Source organism: Rousettus aegyptiacus, unplaced genomic scaffold (assembly GCF_014176215.1).
Source record: "Rousettus aegyptiacus isolate mRouAeg1 unplaced genomic scaffold, mRouAeg1.p scaffold_m13_p_9, whole genome shotgun sequence".
In the NCBI taxonomy this organism is placed as follows: domain Eukaryota; kingdom Metazoa; phylum Chordata; class Mammalia; order Chiroptera; family Pteropodidae; genus Rousettus; species Rousettus aegyptiacus.
Genome location: NW_023416312.1, coordinates 17,529,206 through 17,557,090, shown reverse-complemented (window position 1 = coordinate 17,557,090; position 27,885 = coordinate 17,529,206). Strand labels below are relative to the sequence as shown.

The following is a 27,885-nucleotide window of genomic DNA, read 5'->3' as shown; positions in this document are numbered from 1 at the left end:
AAAACTTTTTCAGAGGAGATAAATTTCTTATTTGACTTTGCAAGTCACTGAAAAGACACTTCGTACAAAGAGAACATGCGCTTAACGTGGGCCACATAGAGGAGAGTTAAGAGCTGATGGAATTCACTCAATTGTCGTGCTCAATGTTTTTTTTTTGTCAAGATGGGGAAACAGAGGCCCAGAAACCAGGAAAGACTTTTTGGAGAGTTATAGACAGACAGAACTAAAACCTAGTGTGATAACCTACTAGATTCCCAAAAATCATGATTCAATGGTTTTTGCATTCTTCAGAAAAACCATGAGTCCACCAACATCTGGCAAAGAAATCTTATAAAATATTAAGCTCTTCAAAGAGAGAATCTTAAAAGCAGCAAGACGAAAGCAGTTAGTTACCTACAAGAGAGCTTTCATAAGACTATCAGCTGATTTCTCAATAGAAACTTTGCAGGCCAAAAGGGATTGTCGGGAAATACTCAAAGTGAGGAAAAGCATTAACCAATGTCACCATAAAAAATAATAATTTTTTTAAAAAGTGAGGAAAAGCAAGGACCCACAAGATTACTCTACTCAGCAAAGTTATCATTTATAATCAAAAGACAGATAAAGAGCTTCCCAGACACACAAAAAAAAAGCTAAAGGAGTTCATCATCACCAAACCACTATTACAGGAAATGTTGGAGGGACTTCTCTAAGAAGAAGAAAAAAATATGTATCAAAAATATGAATAATAGAATTGCAATAATTACATATTTAGCAACAATTACTTTAAATGTAAATGAATTAAATGCTCCAACCAAAAGATAGGGTGGCTGAATTGATAGGTAGACCCTTACTTATGCTGTCTACAAGAGACTCACTTCAGATCGAAAGATACATAGAATTAAAGTAAAAGGGTAAAAAAATATATATGTTTCATGAAAATGGAAACAAAAAGAAGCTGGAGTAGCAATACTTATACCAGACAAAATAGACTTGAAAACAAAGGTTATAACAAGAGACAATAAAGAACCAAGTTTTCTCATTTCTGGGTATTTATCCAAAGAAACCGAAAACATTACGGTACATGTGAGTCCATATGTTCATTGCAGCATTATTTACAATAGTCAAGATTTGAAGGCATACTGAGTTTCCACCAATGGATGAATGGATAAAGAAGGGGTGGTAAATCTATACAATGGAGTGTTACTCAGCTATAAAAAAAAAAAAAAGAATGAAACCTTACCATTTGCCACAACATGGGTGGATCCAGAGGGTATTGTGCTGAGTGCAATAAGTCAGACAGAGAAAAACAAATGCCATATTATTTCACCTACAAATTGAATCTAAAGAAGAAAATAAATAAACAAACAAAACAGAAACAAACTCATAGACACAGAGAACATTTCCATGGTTGCCAGATGGGGGAGGGTTGAAGGTTGGGTGAAAAATGTGAAAATATTAGGAAGTACAAAATGGTAGTTACAAAATAGTCATGGGGATGTAAAGTACAGCATAGGGAATATAGTCAATAATATTGTAATAATTGTGTATGCTGTCAGATGGATACTAGATTTATCAGGGTGATGACTTTGTAAGTTAATGTCTAATCACTGTGTTATGTTGCATTCCAACTTAATTAAAAAATATATAAACACATTTTAAAAATTAAGCTCTTCCTCAAGTCTCAGAAATGAAATTTGATGTTCCAAAATTGATTGGGAAGTTTTCCTTATAGTGTTTTTCAAAGCAAACTTTTTTTCTACAGCATTTACTTTTAAATAGTTTTTCAATATGTTAAAACTGAGTATCACCATTGTTTTGACAATATCCTTAATTTTTGCTGAGCAGGCACAATCACAGACCTGTGATATCTTAAATTTAAATAGATGTTATTTTACTTCATTTACCAGAATGTGGAACCCTAGCCTTTTTAGAGTGAGAAGGAATTTTAGTGATCATATTATCCCAACTTCTCAATTTACAGATGAGAAAATTGAGTCAGATAAATTAAGTGATTTTCTCCAGTGAGCAGCTTGTTAACATTAGCTCTGAGACTAAAACACAGGCATGTGGGCTCCCAGGCCAGTATTTTTCTGTTATGCAGTGCTGCCTTTAGTGTAGTTTTAAAATAGCAGCATTTTCACCATGCTTAGTTTCTTCCACAGTTCTTCCTCAATTATTTGCACAGAGCAACTAGATTTTAGAAATAGAAATAGGAAATATCTCCTTGTATCGTTTTCTTTGTCCCTTTGTCTCATCTAATCAATCTCCCCGCCCCCCTCCCCCCACTCTGTGGTACTGCAGAGTAGACTATTGAAGCATACACTACACTTTTGCATTTCCTTTACATAGAGAAAGGAATGGGCAAAGTGAAAAATATTCCTCACTAAATGTCAAACTTTCCATAGGCCATCTCCATAGTATTAGCAATGTCCTATATGGGACTTCAGGGATCTGTAAGCAAAGCAGCAAATAATCAGCTAATTCTAGTTTTAGGGAACACTTTTTATGAATTCTTATTTCCTTGTGCCTCTGGTTCATTTTTTGTCCCTCAGTGGTGATTTCTTCTCTCATCATGTTCTCTCTCTCATGCATGCACACTATTTCTTTATAGATATGTATGAATAATGATAAATTGTTATACATGAGTTTATAAGTCTGATGCAAAAAGTCTTTTACTACATTTCTCTCTTTGGCTTGGATATATAGCTTTTACTTTAAAAAAAAAGAGAAAATGATTAGGGGAGAATAAGGTATATATCCTGCCGTCAAAGAACTGGGGAGATGGACATACATAAAAATGTAAAGAACTATTTTAGACAGAATAAAATGCAAGTAATGAAAGAAACATGAAAAATATGTGTGAATGCCAGCAAAGGCATACTTCAGGAGGATTTCACTAAGGAGATGCCATTAGACCCATGATTCAAAGGATTAGAAGGATTTAAAGAAGTTTAGAAAATGTAGGACCTTTGGCAGAAGGAATGAAGGCACAGTGACCAAAGTTAAGGTCATGTTAAGAACTGGAGAATGATTTGTATGGCTTGATAGAGAGGAAGAATGATGATGCCTTTGTAATTTGACAATAGAATGGGGTATGCACACCAAAAGAGGAAGAGATGTATTTCTTTCTTTTACTCACAAACTTTTTGAGGGGAAAATTTATTTACTACTGATCTAAAAACTACAGAACAGAAAGACCAAATGATAAAATTTAGAGGCAGTCATGTTTCAGAACATATTATGGAATAACTTGCTCATAGTTATTCTCCTTAGTATTTTCAGCAGTAAGCTGAAATCCTCCAAACTAAAATTGACTTGCAATCTATTAAGATTGCCTAGATTGGGGTTTCTACATTTAATACCTTGTAAGATTCATTGACTACTTTGTTCCATTTTAACTCTAAAATATATGAATCCATTTTTCTAACTATTATGCTTTTTCACAGTTTGATTCTCCATTTCTTCTCAATAATGCAAGTTACTAAAACATGCAGGTAACTCTGGCAGGGGTGTGAAGATGGGTAAAACAGGAGGGAGAAAGACTCTAGGAAGCTAAACTCACAATATATGATTCTTCCTTATTGTCTAAGTCTTCCCAAAGTCTTTCATCAAGAAAGAGGCTTTTAACTTCCTTTTTGAGGGTTGTTTTTATGCTGGATCAATAATGTGTTGGTGAAGACATGCTTCAATGTGTAATTAAAAAATTCATTTCAATTACAGTTTATCCATTGCTACTCAAGGTACTGCAGATATTTGGGTCTCTTCTGTCATCCATTCCAAATTAATGTTCTTCTTATATTTATTTCAATATGTTATATTATAAAACTAAATTATCGTTGATCCCACCCTCCCACTTAATTTTAACCACATTTTTCAATGACCTGATTAAACCAATTAAAAACTAAATGAAAATACCTCTAGACAGTAGCATAATGCTATAGATTTTTTAGTCAAGTCATATTCATGTCACATTTTCATATAAATACCACAATGGACATTCTTCTTTTGGTCCTTCTTTTTGACTCTGAATATCTAAATGAAAAGACCAATAGAATGACCTGAAGAATAAAAGGAAAATAAGGCTGAAAAAAGTGACAACTCAAGGTCTGGATCAGAAACCATTAAATTTCACATTATATAGTGATAAGGTGATTTGGGCAAGTGGCTAGTGATACAGTTTTGGGAGTGTTCCATTGATTTATTAGTATTGAATAACCCTGGGGTTTGGGATCTTATTTAAAAATAAGAAAGTTATGCACTTTGTTTATCTACCTAAGAGCTATAGGGAGAAGAGTTTACCTATCTGTGATTTAACTTCTGTGAGTAAAATGTACCTTAAGATTAGTTATTGGGGAATTTACCTGCTCAAGTTCTATACCTAAATAAGAAAGCTTATTTTGCTGGAATTCCATCCTCTGTTTCATACTTGTGTGTTACACTTGCAGAAAAGAAAATATTGCTGGCTGAGACTAAAAGTCTCAAGAATTTTAATTTTTACTTTTTCTAAACCATTTCAGAAAGTATACATAGGTTATTTCATGACTACTACTATAATGGTCAAATAGCTACATTGGATTTTGTTCTCTGAATACAAAGACCCAGAGTGTAAAGAGCTTGCACCATCCACCTAGGGTTCCCTTATGGCAGAGGGAGGTCTGATTGCTTGGGAAGAAGATTGCAGTCTAGTGCCCAAAATGTCAAATGTCAATAAAATTTTTATACTTGCCTATCTCAACTTTGCCAGGACTGCCCAAGACATGAAATCCCTAGTTCCAATCTCTGAATCATGAAAACAAGCACATGAAAATATTTTAAATAAATTTTAATTATCCTAGTTCACTTGCAGACTAGGATTTAAATATTACTAGAATCTAAATATCAATATTTAACGCTTTGGAAAGAACTTATCTTCTGTATGTTCATTTATTCCCACTGTTCTTGTGGGTCTACTGTGTGCCAAGAAAAAATTACTCTCTAAATTCAGTACTCCGTGTACTTGATGTCATAAAAATTAGGACATTTCTTTTGCTTTTCTAAACCATTTATTTGAGAAGTCCTCTAAAATGAAATATCATTACAACTATATTTTAATTTGATAGCAAGCAGTCTATTTTGTGATTTTTTTCTTTATATAAAATATATAATTAAAATAAAATTTACATCTAAGCTTCCAGGAGGCATTTTTGCTATAGGAATGCATATCCATAGATTATAGGATTACAGTAGTCATCCCTTATTCTGTTTTGCTTTTTGCCGTTTCAGTTACCTTTGGTCAATCTTGGTCTGAAAATATTAAATGGAAAATTCCAGAAATAAAAAAAAAATCGTGTTTCATTAATTTTTATTTTTCCTATGAAATTAAAAATGTTTTCTCCTACAAAGTAGATGTTTTCAATTACAGTTGATATTCAATATTATTTTATATTAGTTTCAGATATATAGTATAGTGGTTAGACATATAATTTATGAAGCGATACCCCCAATTAGTCAAATAGTCTAGTACCCACCTGGCACTGTACATAGTTATTATAATATTACTGACTATAATCCCTATGCTGTACTTTATACCCCTGTGACTATTTTGTAACTGCCAATTTTACTTCTTAATTTCTTCCCCTTTTCTACCCAGCCCCCACCCCCACCCCTTTCCAACCTAGCAACCACTTGTTTGTCCTCTTTATTTATGAGTTGGTTTCTATTTTGTTTATTTGTTTTGTTCTTTAGTTTCCACATATAAGTGAGGTCATATGTTATTTGCCTTTCTCTGTATAACTTATTTCACTTAGCATAATGTCCTCTAGGTACATCTATGTTGTTGCAAATAGTAAGATTTTATTCTTTTTATGGCCAAGTAACATTCCAGTGTATATATGTACTACCTCTTCTTTATCCAGTCACCTACTGATGGGCACTTAGGTTGCTTTCATATCTTGGCTTTTGTAAATAGTGCTGCAGTGAACACGAGGGTGCATATATCTTTTCAAATTTGTTTTTTGGATTTCTTCAGATAAATATACAGAAGTAGAATTTCTAGGTCATAATAGTTCTATTTAATTTTTTTGAGGATTCTCGATACTGTTTTACATAGTGGCTGCACCAATTTGCAATCCCACCAACAATGCACCAGGGTTGCTTTTCTCCACATCCTTGCCAACACTTGTTTTTTTGTTGTTGTTGATTTATTGATGATAGCTATTCTGACAGTTGTGAGGGAATATCTCATTGTGGTTTTCATTTGCATTTCTTTGGTGATTAGTAATGTTGAACATCTTTTCATATGTCTATTAGCCATTCATATGTCCTCTTTGGAGAAATGTCTATTCATATCCTTTGCCCATTTTTTAGTTGGACTGTTTGTTTTTTTGGTGAGCTATATGAGTTATTCATAAATTTTGTATTTAACCCTTTGTGGGATGTATCATTGGTAAATATATTCTCCCATTAAGTAGTTGGTCTTTTCATTTTATTGATTGTTTCCTTTGTTTTGCAAAAACTTTTTAGTTTGATAGAGTTCCATTTGTTTATTTTTCTTCTGTTTTCCCTTGTCCAAGGAGATATATCACATAAAATAATACTAAGATCAGTGTTAGTGAATTTACTATCTGTTTTCTTCTAGGAGTTTTATGGGTTTGGATCTTACATTTAAGTCTTTAATCCATTTTGATTTTATCCTTATATATGGTGTAAGAAGGTGGTCTAGTTTCATTTTTTGCATGTATCTGTTCAGTTTTCCAAACACCATTTATCGATTTGTTTACCCCATTATATATTCTTGCCTCCTTTGTCATAGATTAATTGACCACAGAGATGTGGGTTTATTTCTTGGCTCTCTATTCTGTTTCATTGATCTTTGTTTCTGTTTTTTTGTTGTTGTTGTTGTTTGGGGGTTTTGCTTGTTTGTTTGTTTTGCCATTACCATGCTGTTTTGGTTACTATAGCTTTGTTGTATAGTTTGATATCAGGTAGTGTGATACCTCCAACTTTGTTCTTTCTCAAAATTGCTGTGCTTCTTCTAGGTCTTTTGTGGTTCCATATAAATTTTGAGATTATTTGGTCTAGTTCTGTGAAAAAATGCCATTGATTGTTTGATAGGGATTGCATTGAATCTATAGATTGCTTTGGGTAGTGTGGCCATTTTAATGATGTTAACTCTTTTATCCATGAGCACGGTACATGCTTGCATTTATTTGTATCTTCTTCATTTTCTTTCTTCAATGTCTTACAATTTTCCAAGTACAGTTCTTTTACCTCCTTGTTTACATTTATTTCTAGGTGTTTTGTTTTATTCTTTTGATGAAATTATAAATGGGATTATTTTCTTCATTTCTCTGATAGTTTATTATTGGTGCATAAAAATGCAACCAAATTTTGAATATTAATTTTGTATCCTGCTACTTTACTAAATTCATTTATCAGTTCTAGTAGTTTTTTGGTGGAATATTTAGGGTTCTCTATATAGATTATCATGTCATATGTGAGTAATTACAGTTTTATTTCTTCCTTTCCAGTTTGGATGTTTTTTTTTTCTGATCACTGTGGCTAGGACTACATTGAATAAAAATGGTGAAAGTGAACATTCTTGTATTCTTCCTGATCTTAAGGAAAACACTTTTAGCTTTTCACCATTGAGTATGATGTTAGCCATGGGTTTGTCATATATGGTCTTTATTATGTTTAGATATATTCCCTGTATTTCCTCTTTGCTGAGTTTTGTTTTGTTGTTGTTGTTGTTGCTGTTGTTGCTGTTTCATAATTGGATGCTGGACTTCGTCAGATGCCTTTTCTGCATCTATTGATGTAATCATATGATTTTTATTACATGAATTGTTTTGCGGATTTTGAACCAAACTTATATCCCAGGAATAAACCTTACTTAATTATGATATATGATTTTTTTAAGGTACTGCTGAATTCAGTTTGCTTATATTTCTTTGAGAATTTTGCATCTATGTTTGTCAGGGATAGTGACCTATAATTCTTTTTTTTTTAATGTCTTTGTCTAGTTTTGGAATCAGGGTAATAGTGGCCTCATAAGATGAGATTGGGTATATTCCCTCCTCTTGAACTTTTTGGAATAGTTTGAGAAAACTAGGTGTTAATATTTTTGGAAGTTTGATAAAATTCACCTGTCAAGCCATCCAGTCTAGGACTTTTGTGTGTTGGGAGTTTTATGATTACTGATTTGATTTCATGAGTAGTAATCAGTCTATTCAGATTTTCTATTTCTTCTTGATTTAGTCTTAGAAGATTGTATGTTTCTAGGAACAATTCGTGAGTGGCACACTGTTTTGATTAGTGAGATGAAATCTCACACTGTCCTGCTTCATCCCACGAAGGACATAAGTCATTTCTTTGTCCAGCATAACCATAATATATGTGCTACCTGTTATGAGATTGACTGTCATGGTATCACAGAGTTTGTGTTCAAGTCACCCTTATTTTATTTAATAATGGCCCTCATGCAAGAGTAGCAATGCTGGCAATTCAGATATGCCAAAGAGAAGCTGTAAAGTAAATGTATAAAACATAGTATATATAAGGTTCAGTACTATTCATGGTTTCAGCCATCCACTGTGGGTCTTGGAATATATCCCCATGGATAAGGGGGACATCTGTATTTGTTTCTGTAAGTTTTCATATTTTCAAGCTTGTGCATCTTCATGATGATAGAGGTGAATTATAAACATAGAAGGAAATTTAAACTACTACTTTAAGATATTTCATTATGTGTACATGTGTCTAACCTTCACTTTTTACTTTTAAAAATATTTATCCATTTAAAAAATATGTATCTGTCCTGTGTAATCAAGAGGCAGCCCAAGGCAAAGTAGACAAAAGTTGTACACATGATTCATATTATTCACATGAAGGCATGTCAGAGAAAACTCTTGGCATTTTCTATTACACTATTTTACCAGGATACCAAAAAATTCAGAGTACTTTTTACTTAAGCTAATTTAGAGAACTTACCTAATTTATACTTCTCCTAATGGACACAAAGGTTTTAAAAGATAGTTTGAAAAAGACCAGGTGGTGAAGCATTTTTAACAGGCTTAAAAACATCTAATTATTCATTTTAATTTTGTGATATTATTGATTCTAAGAGATTCTCTCTTTAAGAAATTATTTCTCATAGAATATAAAATTTGCACTTATAGTTAATTTACATTCTTACTATAACATTCATACATGAGTGCTACCGCTACACACTTAGGTTTAATTGTACATTTAAATATAGCAGACTATTCAAAGGTCTCATTTATTAACATTGTTAAAATGATTTTAAATTAAGCATAGGAAACTGATTTAAATAAATGACATACATGGTGGTTAAATTGTATTTTTAATTATGCAGTAATTCTGGAACATAGGCACTATAGTTTGTAAGATATGTATTTTCTTATTTATTTTTAAATTAAATTTATTGGGGCAACATCGGTTCACATCATATAAATTTCAGGTGTACAATTTTATAGTAGAACATCTGTATACTCCATTGTGTCATCACCACCCAAAGTCTAGTCTACTTCAATCTCTTTGTTTGACCACCTTTACCTGATTTGTCCTTTCCCCATGACCCCCTTTCCATCTGGTAACCGCCATTCTGTTGTCTATATCAATGAGTTTTTATTTGTTTGTTCATCTGTTGCTTTTTGTTTTATATCCCACATATGATTAAAATCATATAGTTTTTGAAATCTAACTTATTTCACTTAACATAATACTCTCCAGATTGATCCATGTTGTTGCAAATCGCAACATTTTTGTCTTTTTTATGGCTGAGTAGTATGCCATTGTATATTTGTACTACCTCTTCTTTATCCAGTCATCCATTGAAGGACATTTAGGTTATTTCCATGTATTGGCTATTATAAATAATGTTTCAGTAAACATAAGGGTACATGTATCTTTATGAATAAGCGTTTTTAAAACAGGGATTGCTGAGTGCAACAGGAGCTCTATTCTTAATTTTTTGAAGAACCTCCATTCTGTTTTCTATAGTGGCTGTACAAGTTTACATTTCCACCAGCAGTGTAGGAGGACTCCCTTTTCTCCACATCCTCTCCCAATACTTGTTATTTATTTATTTTTATTGACAATAGCCATTTTAACAAGTGTGAGGTAGTATCCCATTCTGGTTTTGATTTGCATTTCCCTTATACCTAGTGATAGTGAGAAATTTTTTCATATATCTGTTGGCCATTTGGGCAATGAACATAGCGATGCATTTAACTTTTTGAATTAATGTTTTGGATTTCTTCAGAGAAATATCCAGAGGTAGAATTGCTGAGTTATAAGGTACTTCGGTTTTTAATTTTTTGAGGAACCTTCATACTGTTTCTCCATATCGGCTGCACTAATTTACAATTCTACCAACAGTGCACAAGGGTTTCCTTTTCTCTACCTCCTTGCCAATACTTGTTATTTATTGTCTGTTTGCTAATAACCATTCTGACAAGTCTGAGGTGATATCTCATTGTGATTTTGATTTACTTTTTTATGATGATTAGTGGTGTTAAACATCTTTCTATGTGTCTGCTGGCCCTATGTATGTCTTCTTTGGAGAAATGTCTATTCAGGTCCTCTGCCCATTTTTTTTTTAATTGAGTTGTTAGTTTAATTGAGTCGTGCGAGTTCTTTATATATTTTGAATATTAACCCCTTATTGGATATATCATTTGTAAATATATTCTCCTATTCAGTAGGTTACCTGTTTGCATTGTTGGTGGTTTCACTGTGCAAAAGCTTTTTATTTTTATGCAGTCCCACTTATTTACTTTTGCCATGTTGCCTTTGCCCAATGAGATATATCCAAAAAAATATTGCTAAAACCATTGTCAAAGAGTTTACTGCCTATGCTTTCTTCTAGGAATTTTATGTTATCTGGTCTCATTTATGTCTTTAATCCATATTGAGTTTGTTTTTGTATAATGTGTAAGAAAATGATCTAGTTTCAAATTTTGGCCTGTTTCTGGCCAGTTTTTCCAACATCATTTATTAAAGAGACTGTCTTTTCCCCATTGTACATTCTTGCCTCCTTTCTCATAACTGAATTGATCATATGTGTGAGTTTAAATCTAAGCTCTCTATTCTGTTCCACTAATGTGTCTGCTTTTGTGCCAGTACCATACTCTTTTGATTACTAAAGCTTTGTAGTATATTTTGAAATCAGGAAGAGTAATACCTCCAACTTTGTTCTTTCTCAAGATTGCTTTGGCTATTTGAAATCTTTTGTGGTTTTATGTTAAATTTTAGGATTATTTATTCTAGTTATGTGAAACATCATTGATATTTTGATAGGGATTGCATTAAATCTGTACATTGCTTTGAATCATGATTTCTTATTATAACAGATTTCCTCTCCCTTGGCATAAAGAGAAAATATAATTTTTCTTTAAACTGAGGTAACTTCCTAAAAGCCTATTTTAGAGTCATAGAATATTTTCTTTAGGCAGAAAAAAAATACATATGTCACGTTAAAGTTTGAAGATGATTAGTCACATTTGGTATTATACTAAATGTAAATATAATCAAGATTCTAAATACATTTCTAGGCTTGCACATTTGTTTCATTAAAATGCATAATTTTCTGTGATGTATTTTTATTTATACTGTAATGATTTTAATTAAAAATCAAAATGCTTATGCTAAGAAACTAGCAAAATCTGATTTGGGTAAATTCATTTAACTATAAAAGTAAGTATTTAAAGGAGATAATTTATAGAGAAATGTAGTATGTTGTTATGTCATGTCAAGTATTACTACCACTCAGAGTGAGTGAATGGTATTTCCTTAGTGATAGGATATATTGTGAAGAATTGAAGAATTCCTAAGTAAGAAAACAAACATTAGTGAAAAAAAATTTTCTTCCTAAAAACCTGAGTGCTTCCCAAGTGCAGATACTTACCTGATTAACTCTCAACAGTCACTAACGCCCAACACCTTCCATTTTCCAGCTCATTCAAGCAACATTTTTGAGTCCTTGGGCCGAGAGATATAAAGAGCTGTGAAAACTTAATGGTATCTGATTTGAACTGTGAATCACTTTGACCCATCATTTCTACTTCTAGATCCTGTATATATTCCCACTGCTATGAGGGATCGTGTATATTTAAAGTATATATTTGTGGAGGGGTATCACTTTTAGAAAATGGAGAATCTAAAGGAATAAGGAATTTATGTACCACTCAGTTCCTTTACTTTAACTTGGGATTCAGAAAGTCATTTTCAATCAAGCTCGTCAAACCATTTCCATTTGATAATTACATGTGTACTAGCATTTACCCTACTTATCACTTTATCACTATGTTTTTTAAATTATGGTTATGCACAAATACCAATTTATCTCACCTTTCATCAACAATAGAAAGAAAACTTCAGTTCTGATAGCTTTCTATACTTATTTCCAGTAGCAATAAAATTTTTGAAAAGATGTGTGGCAAATGCAGGAGTCACTTGAACATAGTATTTCTCTGTGAGAACTAGAAATGGATGCATGCTATTTATCTCATATTTGTTAGACCTAGCTTGAAGATCCCATCATTGCCAGTTATCTGCTCTCCTTACCTACCTTGAGCATCCCTTCTTGTACAGTAAATGCATTTTCCCAACTTTGTAGTCTAAGCATTGTCAGTACCTTTCATTCCCTTCCTTGTTATTCTTGTCCTGAGTATCCCATTAATTATTCTTTCTTTTCTTCATCAGTCTGTCCTTCCAGAACTTCAAAATCCAACTCAGGTAGCTTTCACAAATGTCTACTCTTCACCAAAAAAAAAATTGTTTGACAGCACTACCTGAGACCCTGTCAGCCTTTCTATATATGATTTCACTACATTCATAGACTACTTTTCTGTATTTAAGAGTTTGAAATCTTTAGGGTAAATCTCAGTGCTCATTTAGTTTTGGTCTCCTTCAACCAATACTTGTTGACCAGCTCTCTGCTAGATTTTTTTTTTGTAGGTACCAGGCATACAGCCATGAGCAAAACAATGTCCCTTTCTTGTTGAATTTACATTTTATCAAGGAAGGCCAACAATAACCAAATAAGTACAAGATAAAATGTTAGATTAAAAATGCTATAAAAATAACCAGGATAAAAGAGGAAAGGAAACGATATTTTAGACAGAGCGATTAGAGAAGGAGGCTAAAGGTGTGACATCTGAGTTAAGATATAATGAAGTAAAGGAAGGAAACGTGCTACTGTCTAGAGGAAGCAAACCAGTATGAAGGAACAATAAGTGCCAAGGTACTGGGATGGGAATATGCTGTTCCAGGAGTAGCAAAGAGATTTGTTGGTATGATATGATAAATTAGAATAAACTTTATGATAATAAAATATCTACCATTTGAAAGAAAAAAGCCATACATGAGAGCAGATACCTCAGTATGAAAAGACATGGTTCAGATCCTTGCTTGTGTGTATAGTTTGCTTTTTCATCTTGGGTAAGATGTTAAATTTTTCTAAGCATCATCTGCTTCACTTGGAAAATGAGCATAATGACAGCTACCTCATGGATTTGTTGTGAAAAATAAATAAATTCATATATGTAAGGTGTTGGATATTATACACTTAAATGATGGATGCATTGACTTATTCATTATTATTTTTTATTATTAACATGTATAGACATGTGCATAGGATAAAAAATAAGTATTAGTAGCAGAAACTGAAGATGTCATGAATTATCAGGAGGAGTTGGGACCACTCAGTTCAACATGTTTGTTTTAATACAATCAGCCAATGTGTGAGGATACCAGTAATTAAATTTCAATATATTCTTCCATTTCACTAGGTTTTATAAACTGATGAACTACCAGAGTGTAAACGAGTAAATTACATACTCGGTCTTACCCATAGATATATAAAATTATATGTAAAATTAGCCCTTGGCCTTCTAATTTGTTACTGTCATATTCCACGGAAGTATATAATCTATAAACTTCTGTCTTAAAGGTCTGCAGAACTGCCTAATATATGGTTTTGGTGACTACCCCATATTTATCCTCCAGAGAAAGTGGGTAAAAGTTTTAATAGGTGAACAATCTATATTCATTAACCACATACAAGGAACAAGGAAAAGAGTGGACCACAAAATACTATAAAACAAAAGCACATTCCAAATTAAATATATTTATTTTTTATTCTGGATAATGTTTGCTAGACTATTTTTAACTACCTGTAAAGATTTTAGGAATGTCTTAGTACTTACACCTCCATATATTTTAAACTCATTCACACTATTTCAAAGCCTAAATCTTCTCGTCTCTAATTATAAGATACAAATGTATCTTGCAAAGTGATTGTTAGGATGAGAGAGATGATTAATTTCACTTATGGCAAAAACTTACCTATCTATCATCTTTCTTCATGCATCAACTCATTCATCTATGTAGATTATCATTCAACAAATCATAATAGATGTTTGTAGCAGAAAAATTATTAACTATATTAAAGGGAAAGAACAGTTATGAAGAAAAATGTCCTGAAGCATAAGGTCAGTTATTTCTCTAATATAGCTTGAAAAGTCTCTCTGTTCCAATAAAGTGGTAATGAAGAATGTGATTACTAAAAGGTTTTATTCGATTATCTGTTTTGGTCTTACATATATGTGAACTCTATTTTTACGCATTTCAATGTGCCAGCTATTGACTAAACAAGCACTAGCCACAGTAACTTGTGGTTCTTTTTTCTCAGCATGTAAAAAACAAAGATTGGAAGTATTATGAAAATTTTAGTGGATGGGCACTAAGGAATTATGCAAAATAATTTGTAAATTTAATATGAAACCAAAACATCTGTTCAAGTCAATTTCCCACCGGTAATGTGGCAGAGAGTATAAGTTATAGACAGAAAAGGAAAAAAGTTATTTTCCACAGGGAAATATACTGAATATAATAAATATGATTTTCTTTCCTTATCTAAACATTATTTAAAAGGAAAATTTCTACCATTAAATTTATATTCCTTGCCTCTCTTATCCACATCCACTTCCCTTTCACCTCTTGTATCAAACCCCATGCATGGGGATTTTGGGGGGGGGGGCTTCTTGTGCTAATAAAATGAAAATAGAAATGTTATAAATATGAAACTCTTCAAAGCATTTAGCAGCTTTTATCCTTTGTTTTCTTTTATTTTTTTTCTGAAAATCTAGATTTAACATTTAAAGGTCAAAAGTACAGAATGCAATTATATTCTGCCATTTCTTTATTCCGATTGATAAATTTGGTAAAATAGCATTAAACTTTTAATGAAAAAAAAGAACAAAACAAAATGAAACAAAACCCTTCACAAAAAGTCTTTTCAATGTTTAACTTTCTGCGTGAGAAGAAGGGTAATAAATGTGAGAACGTTAATGGAATTCATGCTCTTCTAATGATGTCAAGGGTTAAAGTGAAAGGAAAATAATCATTTTCTATCCTTTCCATTTTATTAGTCCTAAGTGACTAATTAGCATCATATCTGATGCTGGTTTCCAGGGCATATATGTAGGTAAACGTTCTCCTAGGTACACTACCATTTATCAGGAAAAGATTCTATTCCTTTCATTTCTATTTAAGTAAATTATTCTGTCATTAAGGGAAGAAAACAACCCACAGGCCGACAGGCCTACCATTATTCACCCTGGAATATACAGCTTTCACTGTTTGCGGATAGCTTCCCCTTATTTTTCTTGCCATTTTTGTGGCACGAACAGAGACAAGTTGAGATACATAGATTTGTGAGTAGCCGTGAGTGAATTAACGAATCAATGAAAAGAATTAGCTATAAGTCAATTCATCCAAGTATTTAGTCAGTTGCCAATAATTTTACTACTCCTGTAGGATTAACCAGGATTAAACATAGTTTATTAACTGTTATAGTTTAAAATTTATTCTTTAGAAATTATTTAAATTTTTCATATACATTGTTCTGGTAACTAAGGACAAAAATATTATTTCCTTATTTCTAGTCTTTTTTTTTCTTTTAAATTTATCTTCAACACTTATATCAAATTGCTTACAGGACTGTAATTTAAATTTCTGAAGCAAAGATCATTCCTTATTTTTAACATCAAAGTAAAACAGAGAGTAGATGCAGTCAGAATAAAACAGTTGGAGAAACAAGAATATCAAAGATAGATGGGGAGAGCTGGCCCATTTCCAATTATATATCAATATGCCTACAGTCAGAACATCCTAGCCAAATCATGCCTTTTCATATCATTCATAACTTTTTAAAATTAAATATGAACACAGAATTAAAGAATACTATTTCTACTTTAAAGCCAATAGATGACATTATTAACATTAAAGTAGCAGCAGCAGCGGTGGTGGTGGTGGTGGTGGTGGTGGTGGTGGTGGTGGTGGTGGTGGTAGTAGTAGTAATAGTAACAACAATAATGATAATAATAAAAGAAGTCTGAATTTTTCTTTTCGAGTAGGCTGCTAATGTGCTGTTTGACCTCAGGCACATTATTAAACAAGCTGGTCTTCAACCATCTACTACTGAACAGGAAAGGTTTAAATTCAACTTTTCAGGCCAAAATTTGATGATTATATGTGCAGTATATAATAACAACCTGAGTGTTTGTTGATCTAAATCTTTACCTAACTTTGAAATTATACCCATGTTTCTTTTTGTACTTCTTTGGTGTTGAAAGTTGAATATTAAGTAAAATAGCCTCCTTGATCATTTTTTAGATTTTTATTATTTGTTTCCCAAAGCTGGCAAATATTTTTTTCCAAATGCCAAAAGTTAAATCATATGTTGCTTAGTGAGGACTTTAATGTAGGCATGCAATGGGAAGCCTACTCATTCCATCTACTAAAATACTCTACTATGAGAATATCCTATTATTACCTATCAACTTAACACTTTTATTGTAAGTTGTTGACATTTGTATTAGAACAAGAGTATAGAGCAATATTTTCTAGAAAAAAATCTCCAAATCCATATTAGTGGTAGATAGATATATAAGTCTAATATAGTGATTAAAATGCATGGTCTTTGGGTACACTGCCTAGGTGAACATCTTAGATTATTACATCACTGTTAGTATGACCTAAGAGAAATTAATCTCTTTAAGCCTCAGTTTCTTTTCTTCTAAAATGAATTGAATAATAATTCCTCATAGGCTTGCTTTGAAGATTAGATAATTCAATGTATGTAACACACTTAACATAGTGTATGATATCTAATAAATCCCTTTATATACTATTTTCTTTTCTATTATAATAGTTTATGGAAGAGAAACTATCATGTGTTAAATCAACTAAAATAAAATGCTTTTGTATTTGATAATTTCAAAAGGAAATATACAGGTATTTCATTTACCTCCTAGGTGCCTTTTAGAGTGGGGCATTGCATAGTTAGTTTATGTTCAGTGAACTTTCTCATAATGATTTCTTATTGAACATATGGAAACCATTAAGTATTAATAAAAGTCACTATCCACCGAGCTGCATCCAGAGGTTGATAGTTATGTCTGTCTCTTACAAAAGTAAATACATAAATTCATCAAGAAATATATTTCCTGTCATTTTCATCTGTAAGGACAAACAATACCTGAATGTTAAATATACCTATTTTGGTCTTCATATGAGAAATTAATTTTTCCCCTAGAATGTACAAATATACATCTATAGGAAAAATATAATAATCTAATTGAGACCATTTCCTCTCACATTATATTTTTAAAAATGTGCCATATCTTTCTATTCACTTGTATAGCCATTGGCAACCTCTAAAATATTTAAACTTCTTAAATGACATGTATTTCAGTTAATATTGAAATTATATAATTGGTTTTGGTGAATATTATAATCTATCAGAAATAAGCACTTACACACATTATATGTATATATACACATATGTATATACACACTATGTGTATATATGATGCATGCTAATTATATATAATTTTATATAATTCTATTTATATAATTCTAGTTTATATGTATTTAGTATGTATTATATATAAATGGTGACCTATTTAGATATTAGACATTATGGTATATAAAAATATTTGCAAATAATTAAATAATTTATGATGAATTAAAGAATGTTTTGTATCAATAAACTACTACTAGAAACATTTTATGCTATAAAAGAATTAAATCTTTAATCAAACTTTTTAAAATAAGTAGCATGCAGCAATTAAGAACATGGACATTGAGGTAGGCAGACTTGGTAATCCCTGGCTCAGATAATTACTGTCATTGTGACATTTTGCCAATTACTTCAGTTCTCTATCACTCCATTTCCTGATTTTCAAAAAGGGAATATTTATACCTATGCCACAAAATTATTATAATATCAAGATAATTATGTAAGCACTTAGCACTCTGCTTGCCATGTATAGCAGATACCCAATAGTGGTCCTATGCTATTATTATTGAATTATTGTTAATGTGATTTTTTTCCTATATAGAAATAAGGCTGGCTCCAAACATAGGCTCTTCAACATTCTCCTATTGATGCCCCTCCCCCCGCCCCAAAGATGATGGTAGCAGTTGGGCATTGCATTGTTATGTGGACTAAAGTGTTCTTCCTTGGTTTAAAATATTTTATAAAGATTGGTAACCTAATCATGCCTGGTGCAGAGACAGTATAAATTTAAAAGTATTAGAAAATAGAGACCTACCATAATAATGAAAGAGAAAAAAAACGTAAATGGTGAGACAATGACGAATGTGGTAGATGTATATGAGGTTCATCATTTGACAGTAGAGATGATGCTCAAGGACAAACAATGTGCATCAAGGTTTGAAGAATGTGCTGCACTTATAAGGATGCACAGAAAAGGAGGAAAACTGAGACAGTGCCAAAAAATGGAAAGTCAAAAACTCAAAAATTTCAATATATAGCTAGAGGTAAAGCAGCAGGACTCCATGCAATTACTCTTAACATTAACTCAGGGAAAGGCAGAGTTGTCCACTTCAAGAATATGGGGAATGGTATGGCTGATGTCACTTAGGTCTTAAGCCACAGATGCCTCATGGGCTCTGGGCCCATTTGAGTTGGCACAACCTGGCAGTAAGTGGGGAGGTCCCTGACTGCCAGGGCATCCCTTTCAATACTTGTGGAGATCACTGGGAAAGGGGGAGAAACTTGCCTTGACAGATTTTCAATGTGGGCGAAACTGGTCTATTTTGAGAAAAGATGTTCAGTAGAACATATGTCAGCAAGGAAGAGAAGATTATGCTTGTTTTAAAGCTCAAAAGGACTGACTTACACTGATTTTGGGGAAATGCATCCAGGGAATGCAAACTTAGTCTCTCTTCTCTTAGTCATGTTTTTTTAACAGATGGAATTTACCCTATTTCCACTTGAGGGTAGAAAACTTAACCATGTCAATTCCAGGTTTTCTCCATCAGTTTTTGTTTTAGGGTTGTTCCTCTCCTTCTTCCAATGCAGGCATCCACATTCCCAAGTGTTCATGAGCCATGGCCCCAAGGGGATATGTCTGTATACATTGCTATCTACTAGATGCCCAACCTTGTCTGTACCTTGGGTCTGGTTTAAGGCCACATGGTCCATTCTCCATTTTACTGAGGTATCCTCCTGCTAGAGTTATCTTTCTTTCTCAGCTAACTCCCATAATTTTTAGGGACAGGAAAATTTTAGCCACTGTCTTGCTGCAGTGTAAGGCCTTGATATTTTGAGGCTGTCTTTACTATTTCTGCTCATGAAATACTGCCACATCAGGGCCTCTTGTCGTAAACCCACTAGCATTTAATTTTCCTATTGTCTCTCCAACTCTTTTTTATCCCCTTGCCTTGAGAGTTCTTATCTCTACTGTGATGGGAAAAACTCATTCTTGAGATATTTTTTTTTCAAATCTTCCTCAGGCTTGCACTTAAACTGAACCATAAAAAAAAAAAACAAGCAAAAGCCAAAAATATGATTAAATTAATTTCTTTTTCTGCAGAGTAAACACATCTTTGGAGCAAAAGGTCTAGTGACCCCATTAGAGAGGTGTCTCATGGATCAAGGATTAAAGAGAGATAGAAAACAGGAATAAAGCATTGTTGGTCCCCCCATGAGATTAAAAGCTAGTAGGGAAGACCCCCATACACACACATATCCATAGACCAGGTTGTGGAGGACTTTGCCATTCCAATGACCTTGGATTTGATTTTTCTAGGTCAAATGTCATCAGATTGGGGTATATATGCTCCAGAAGGATGACATGCTAAATAATTGATTTGTGACAAGAAAAACATCATAATATTTTAATTTATATTTTCCTTTTTCTTTAAAAATTACTGTTTTGAGTATATATTTTATCATATGCATACATTAGTTTTATCTAGGAAACTAAATTATGTCAATGTAATTAAAAATGTATATATTTGTGTATACATATTTATATACGGGCATACTTAAAATACTTTTACTGATGAGGTACATGAACATTTTGAGATCCTCATTCCAGGTAAAATGTAACCATTGCTTTTTCTTACTATTTGAATATAAGTTGTCATCTGCTAAATCCTTTATGTGAATTCTGAAAAACCATGTTTAGGTTTATGGTATTCTTTTTCTACTTATTGTAAATATCCTGCTCATAGACAAATGCCCTGGGATCTTGGATTTGGAGTACCCAGGAGTTGAGAGAGTGAGACCTTGAGACACAGAGATCTACTGTTGAATTTGTCTTAGTGATAATATAATGTGTTTGACATGTTTCATGGATACAGTGTGCATTTTAGAAAATGGAAAGACTTGGAATGCGGATATTTTTGAGTCTGAGCCTTGCTAATTACTGTCTATGATTTAAAGCAAGAAATTGACTTTTCTCTGGTTCTGGATCCCCACCTATAAAATGAGGAAGTGTGTATTTTCCCATCATTTTCATAAGGCTATTGTGAAGACCTAATGAGGTAAGGCTGTGGCACAGGTTTCAAAACTGTAACATACACTGTTGATATGGATTTGGAAATTTCAATTTACACATACCAATTTGCATGTGCCACTTGTTTCTGATTTTCCACTCTAAAATCTACAAAAAAAGCAAAGGGGCCTTCCTCTCAAGAGAAATAGAAGGGCAGAGGGTAAACTTCACATGCATTATAATAACAACGACAGCAACAGTAACTCTCAATTCTTGAAGGTCTATCATATACTTCCCCAGCACTGTGTATACTGTTTCTGCTTCTTTTGTTTGCTTTACCTGGAATGAATTTCCCTCCTTCCTTTCCCCTGGATTAGTTATTCACTCTGCTAGGAAGGCTCTATAGTTCTTATTTTCAACTGAGAAATATGAAACCCTGAGAGGTTCAGTAACTTATATAAAACACATATACACATCTATGCCTTTCATTCTTAACTTATTTCCTCTATTAAATTCTCTGTATTATCTCCTCTCCTATGTAAATCAATCCAGGAGACACAGTTACAGGAGAATTTTAAAGCTGCCGAGGGCAGAGGCTATCAGTGCCTAAATTTTGGGATAAGTTCTAGTCATCCTGTAACTATGCAATGAGTACAACTTAGTTTGACTTGGAGTAAATATCCCAAATACTGGACAAGGTAGATATTTAATGATTGAATTTGAATTTTCCATTGGCATGTTTCTCTGAGGGCATCAAACAAAATTGAAGAAAATGTGTAGTGTGTGGTTCTAGGTGGAAATTCAGGAACCCTCCAAGTGCAGATTTTTGTTTTCCAAATAGTTTAGGCTCTTTGGGTTGGCCAACAGGGGCCCTGAAACTTGAAGCTCTATCTGTCCCTCTAATTGATTTTGTACCTGATGACCACTCTATTTAGAGGTTCTCTTCATCCCAGCCATACTGAACACACAACACTGGTGTTTCCTTTGTTGTCCATGTGAGATAACCATTTCCCACACCCAAACAGCTGTGTTTTCCTATAGACTTTTGCTCTATCTTATAGGATCTTTATTGATACATTTATTTAGAGAGTGAAAAGGGTAATAAAGATACTGGAACAATGGGTGTAAACCAGAATTTTCCCAGAAGAACTCAAATGTATGGTCTCCCTATCCAACATCATGGCCTTAGGAAATCTATGCTATATAGCCCAAGCAATTAGTAGATCTACCCTCATGGCCCAGTTGAGTTTTATAACATTACTATATGATGCTTTATTTCTATCTGAATTCTTCCATAGGCTTTCTCTAATGGATAATGATTATTTATAGCTCATTTCTCTTTGTATCTCTCATGTCTAGTTCAGATCATGGCACATATTATAACTGATAAGAAAATATTTGTTGAATAAATAAGCGTTTGAACAAATCACAGTACTCTGCTATAGTATTCCACTATAAGACTCTAGTTCTACTTTGGTTTGTATATATGATTGCCAAACTAAAGCTGTAGCCTAAGAAATTCAGTTGTGAAATGCCTACAGAGCATGAAAAATTATTGGAATAATTAGGTTCTTCATGAAATTATTGTAATATAAAATAGATAGTGAGTCATTCATTCCATACGTGGACATAAGCCAGAAAGAAACAAAAATTCTAGAAATCTGAAGATTGAAGAATAAATCATTGAAACGAAATAAGTAAAAAAAAAAGTGGGATCTATTACAGCTATTCCCTAATTTATTAGATATTGACTACATGCATGGCACTGTTAAGGGTATTGTGGATAGTTACAAAGAGAGGTGTCTAAAGAGTTATTCTATGGAGAATCTAAGCGTACCAATAAAACAGAGCATTTCCAGATATCGATAATCATCTAAGCTTGGCACTGTTTATGTACTGTTACATTTTCGATGTCACTTGTTGGAATCAATGGAAAAAGGTTCTAACTAAAAATTTTCATTAGTGTATTATATCTTTAATAATAAGAGCTTTGAGAATCTATCATTAGATATAATTATTCCTCGATTCATAACTCAACATTTGTATGAATAAACGCTCTGTCTCTATCAGTCTATCTTGCCCATGGAGACTTAGTGAAGCACACCAGTTTTACAAATTTAATTTTAGAGATGGTTATTAATTTGTAAAATATTTTGTGTTAACATTTAAGTGGATATATTCATTCTGTCACTGTATTGCTGGTACATGAAGATGTATAATATACACATTTCTTCTATGTAATGGCATCTTAACAGCATTTTGAAAAAGAGATCATGTATTCTATGAGCATTTAAGATTCTCTAGTATTTTCCATCATTAAAACAACCCTTCAATTCTATGTCTTCCACCAGTTATTTCCCTCTTGACTCTCCTCTGAACAACTTAATTGTAATTGCTATCTCTCCATTCATGCTTCTAGCCATGCCTTAATGCACTGCATGTTGACTTCTGCCCGCAAAGCTACCTTTGCCAGAGACACTGAAGGTACTTCTGCTGCTAAATGTGGTTGATCCTTTGAAGTCTATATTTTACTTCACTTCATTAGGGACCATTGTCAACTCTGTCCTGCTTAAACACTCTTTTTATGACTTCATACTCTCATTTCTGTTGTGAGTCCTTCATCTATCCTTTCTTTAAGTAATGATATCCTGCAGCATTTTGTTCTAGGGCCTCTTTTCCCCTTACTTGACATTTTCTCTGAGTAATTTATCTGTGAATGCAATTACCATTCTTATGTTGATAACACTTCAACTGTAATTCCAGCCCAGATAATTTTTAGAGTACTCTATAAGTATAAACAAATGTCTACTGAATCTCTCTACTTGGACTTATCATGGATTCTTCAGTTTAAAATAATTAAACCTGAGCTCATTGCCACCAGGGTAAATCCTTGGGTTCCTTGACTAATTTAATATGATCATTGTCTACTTAGTTGAACAAAGCAGAAGCCTGGTTACCATCCATATATTTAATTAATCACTAAGTTCTGTTGATTATTTTTATATTATCTTTAGAATGCCTTATTTTCTCAATTTCCAAACTCAGTGCCAAAAGTCAGATGATTCTGATTTTTTGCTCAGATTTTAAAACATTGTCTCTTGTCTAGGTTATGGGATTTCACTCTTGCTGCTCTCCAGTCTATTTCACACAAAAGCTAGAGTAATTTTTTTCTAAAACAAAAATCCAAATATTCCCATTTTCTGCCTAAAAGCCTTTAGTAATCCTTTGTTCTTCCATAGATAAAGTAACAAATTTGAGATATGGAGCATCAGCTCATTTTTTAATGTAACCACATATTATTTCCTCCCTTGTCCTTTCCCCCACCACACTCTACCATAATCTCTGCCATTCCTCCCCTCTCCCTGCCCTTTCCCTCCAAGATAGATAGATTCAAGTCCTTTCAGCTTCCTAAATGATTCTGGTTCTAGTCTCTTAAATCTTTCCCTGGTGACCCTAATAAGTACTCAGGCTTACAAAAGGAAGAATGTACAAACTCCCAGGGCCATTGATCCTAACATTTAACTTTTTTTTCCTATGGGAACCTGAACTCATTCACAGTGGCCCTAATCATCACCGCTGTCCATTTCTTCCCATATTTATTTCAACTGACTTCTATTTCATCTTCTGCAAGGCTCAGTTAAATATATTTTCTTTTTCTGCCAGGAGATCTTTACTGGTCTTATCATGCTACTTCCTGACCCCCATATCTGATTAGGTGTATTTTTTTTTTGTATTCTTTAGAAGTCTATATTTCCACTATCACAGATATTACTTTGCTGTCATACAATAGCCTATAAAAATTTAAGGTATGAAAGAGTAAGAACTGTGACAGTCATATCACACATTCATGTCCAGGATTTGGCACTATATCTGACACATAGCAGGTGTTCAATAAATATATTTTTCAATCAATAGTATTAACAAACTAAAAAGATTAAATAAAAAGAAGTAACTGTGTTTTAGCAATTCATGAGCCTTTATTAGGGTCGGAATTTAATAATTTTTATACCACTTTATACTTTCTTTTTTCCTACCTCAATCTTTTTTTTTTCTTTTCAGTTTTTAAATTAAATGTTCCTTAGAACTAAGGATCAGTTGAATAGAGAGGTGCACTTTTTATCTTCTGGAAAACAGCTGTATCTTGGATTCTTGTTTAAGATATTATAAACCAGCTTAAAATAATAGCTTTAGTCTTCAGATGAAATACTTCATAACTTACCTAACATTAAGTGGCTTATGTGTAGGAATGGCACTTCGTTCATTTGTGTACCCAATTCTAACATAGGGTTTGACATATAAGAATAAGTCGGTAAATATATGTTGAATGGAATTGAAAACTAAGTAGAAAATAAAATATTTTTACCTACAAAACAAGAAATCAAGTTTTCCCTCTGTTACAGTTTCTTCAGAAGAGAATTAATTTTTTTTATCTTTAAAATGTCGTGTTTTTAATGTCCTATTTACATGGCTCCTATTCATGAAAATTAATCTGTAAAAAATATCATACATATACTCCCTTATCAGAACATTTATATTTTGAAAACTAACACTGGGTTTGTGTTAAAAAAGCAAAATAAGTTGAAATTGGTTGAGTTTATTTCAATGTTTCTTTCAATGTATTATATTTCATTTTAAGTCTTCTTTCAAATATTCTATTTTTGATACCATAAAACTGTATTAAATCTTAGCATGCTAAAGATGTTTAGCAGTTGTAGAGCCATAATTATTTTAATGGCTACTTTCAACATATACATCTTCCATAGGACAAACAATCGTAGGAACATAAGAAGTACAATCTGTATTTTTGGTTTCGAAATTATAAATTTTAGATAAAATAACATATTTTTAATTTGCCAGTAGAAAATATAACCTAGTAGCTTATTTATGATGAAGTGCAATGTTTTAAGATTTATAATCCAACAGTCAAATTTATGTTATATTTATAGGACTTGGGGTTTTTAAATTACATTTAAAATAACATTTAGAAGAGATGACACAATTAATGAATCCTACCTATCCTTTTAAAATGCTATATTTGTTGTTTGAAGCTTTTTTCTAAAATGCTAATTAACTGTCGATTTAATTATTGAGCTCAGAATTAGAATCTTAATTATAGAGCCACAGATAAACAAATGGATCCCAAAAGATTCACACAATAAGAATGTATACCAGGGAAGTGCTTTTGAATGTGTTCATGGCTTTGCTTATGGCTCGTATTTAGCATCTTTCCACCGAGGAAAAAAAAATTAATGCCTCTGAGATTCTCCCAACTATATAAGATATGTCCTATTTTTACAGGACCCCCTTCATTCTCATATCAACTTAGTCCAGAAAGTGGAAAAACTGATATCTTTCGATATTCTATATCACTAACTTAGTCTTCGATGTAGTCATATGATGTCAGAACTGCCCTATTACTTTTGATACCATGAACAAAGGGTACAAATGGCAGCCTGTATACCATTTGTTTAACATTTATAAGGTATCAGTCGTCAGTGGGCTATTAAATAAAATACATTATGTCTGTCTTGAGAAATATATTATTATCAATGATATGGAAGTCTAAATTCAACTTAGAATTTTCAAGATCTCTTGGTGTCCCACATGGAATGAGACAGCCTGAGAAGACCTGACCACATGCCCTGAGCCAGGGACCCACTGGCTTTTTTCCATACCCCTTTCACTCCATCTACACTGTGAGGAACTTTGTGTACACAGATGTGGCCACCCCATCCCACACCCATATATTCAAGTTCTGACTGCCAACTCCAGGCAAAGACTTGCCTCTTTGGCCATACCTGGAAGCTGACTTGGTGCCATTTGGTGAGGGAATTTAGGAATACTGGGCGCCCAGAACATAAAAAAGGTGGGCTCCTGTTGGGCATGTTGGCTTGGCTCTGCAAACTATTTATGTTTAGAGAAGGGTCAGAACTGAAACTTTAAAGCATGGGCACAAGGGCAGAGTCCCTTCTTCTCAGGGTCTAAACTTTTCCCAGAATAACAGCATTGAGTTTTTTCTGTGCTGGTACCCTAAATTGGGCTAACCTAGAGGCAGCATCAATAAGGTAGTTTCTATCTAAGCGTTTTCCATGTACTTCTTTTTCTGTTTCTGTTACTGATTAGAAAAAAAAAAACAATTCTTTAATTTTACATGTTTAATAAATAGCATGTATATTCCAGATTGAATCTATGAAGGACATTGAAGATATTCAGTGACCAAATAACAATAACATATCTAAAACTGAGAGTGTCTACTCCAAACCAATGTGTATGATATGGAGGCACTTGGGAAGTATTGTTTAAAATAAGAATAAAAGACATCCTACATCAATTTATTTTCATTTTAGTTGTATGAAATCTCTCAGTCTACTTTAAACTTATTGGAACACTAGATAGATACATTTAAAAATACATAATTCCCCTAAAGGGAATGTGACTCTTAAGAGAAAATGCATTAATCATAGATCACATTGAGGTTAAAAATAGAACTCTACCAAGTTCACAACAAAATGTTCAACTATATCAGTTCTTCCTAGTAGAAAATAATAAAATGATTCTGTACTAACTTGTACTTTAAGTATTAGATATATAAAGAATTCTGGTGAATGAATGCTAGCTGAAAAATACATTTTAAAGTGTAAAAAAAAATGAGAGAGCCAGAAACAATATTTTATTTGGGGGAAATGAATAAGATTCTTATGAAAATGCATTGTATAGTGTTAAACAGATTGTGTATGAAATATTAATGGCATATTGTCCTGAGCTCCCCTTCTGCTGTTTCCATGTAGATGACAGAATTTCAAAGAGAAATATGCCAGGAACAATTATGTGAGTGAATGTTGCTACTTAGGATTGTTTAAAAAGCATTTCTTCTTTTACTGTGTGTTTGTTCTTTTGTTATTTTACTTCATAGGCAGAAACTATTGTGGACAAATATGGGAGAACTGCTTAATTTGCTTTTGAGACATTAATTAACTAATTTAACAAAAATGTATTGACCATGTGGGAGACATTCTTTTGATAAATATGTTGATTATTTTTCTGGTAAGAATGCTTTTATAGAATCTAGATTTTATTGCTCTTTAAA

At 32.7% G+C, this 27,885-nt stretch overlaps 1 protein-coding gene across 9 annotated transcripts in view; it reads left to right on the top strand.

Moving 5' to 3' along the window:
• The window catches only part of DMD (dystrophin), a 2,254,165-nt gene that overhangs the window by 1,386,789 nt on the left and 839,491 nt on the right, over positions 1-27,885 (top strand). The window lies entirely within an intron of this gene.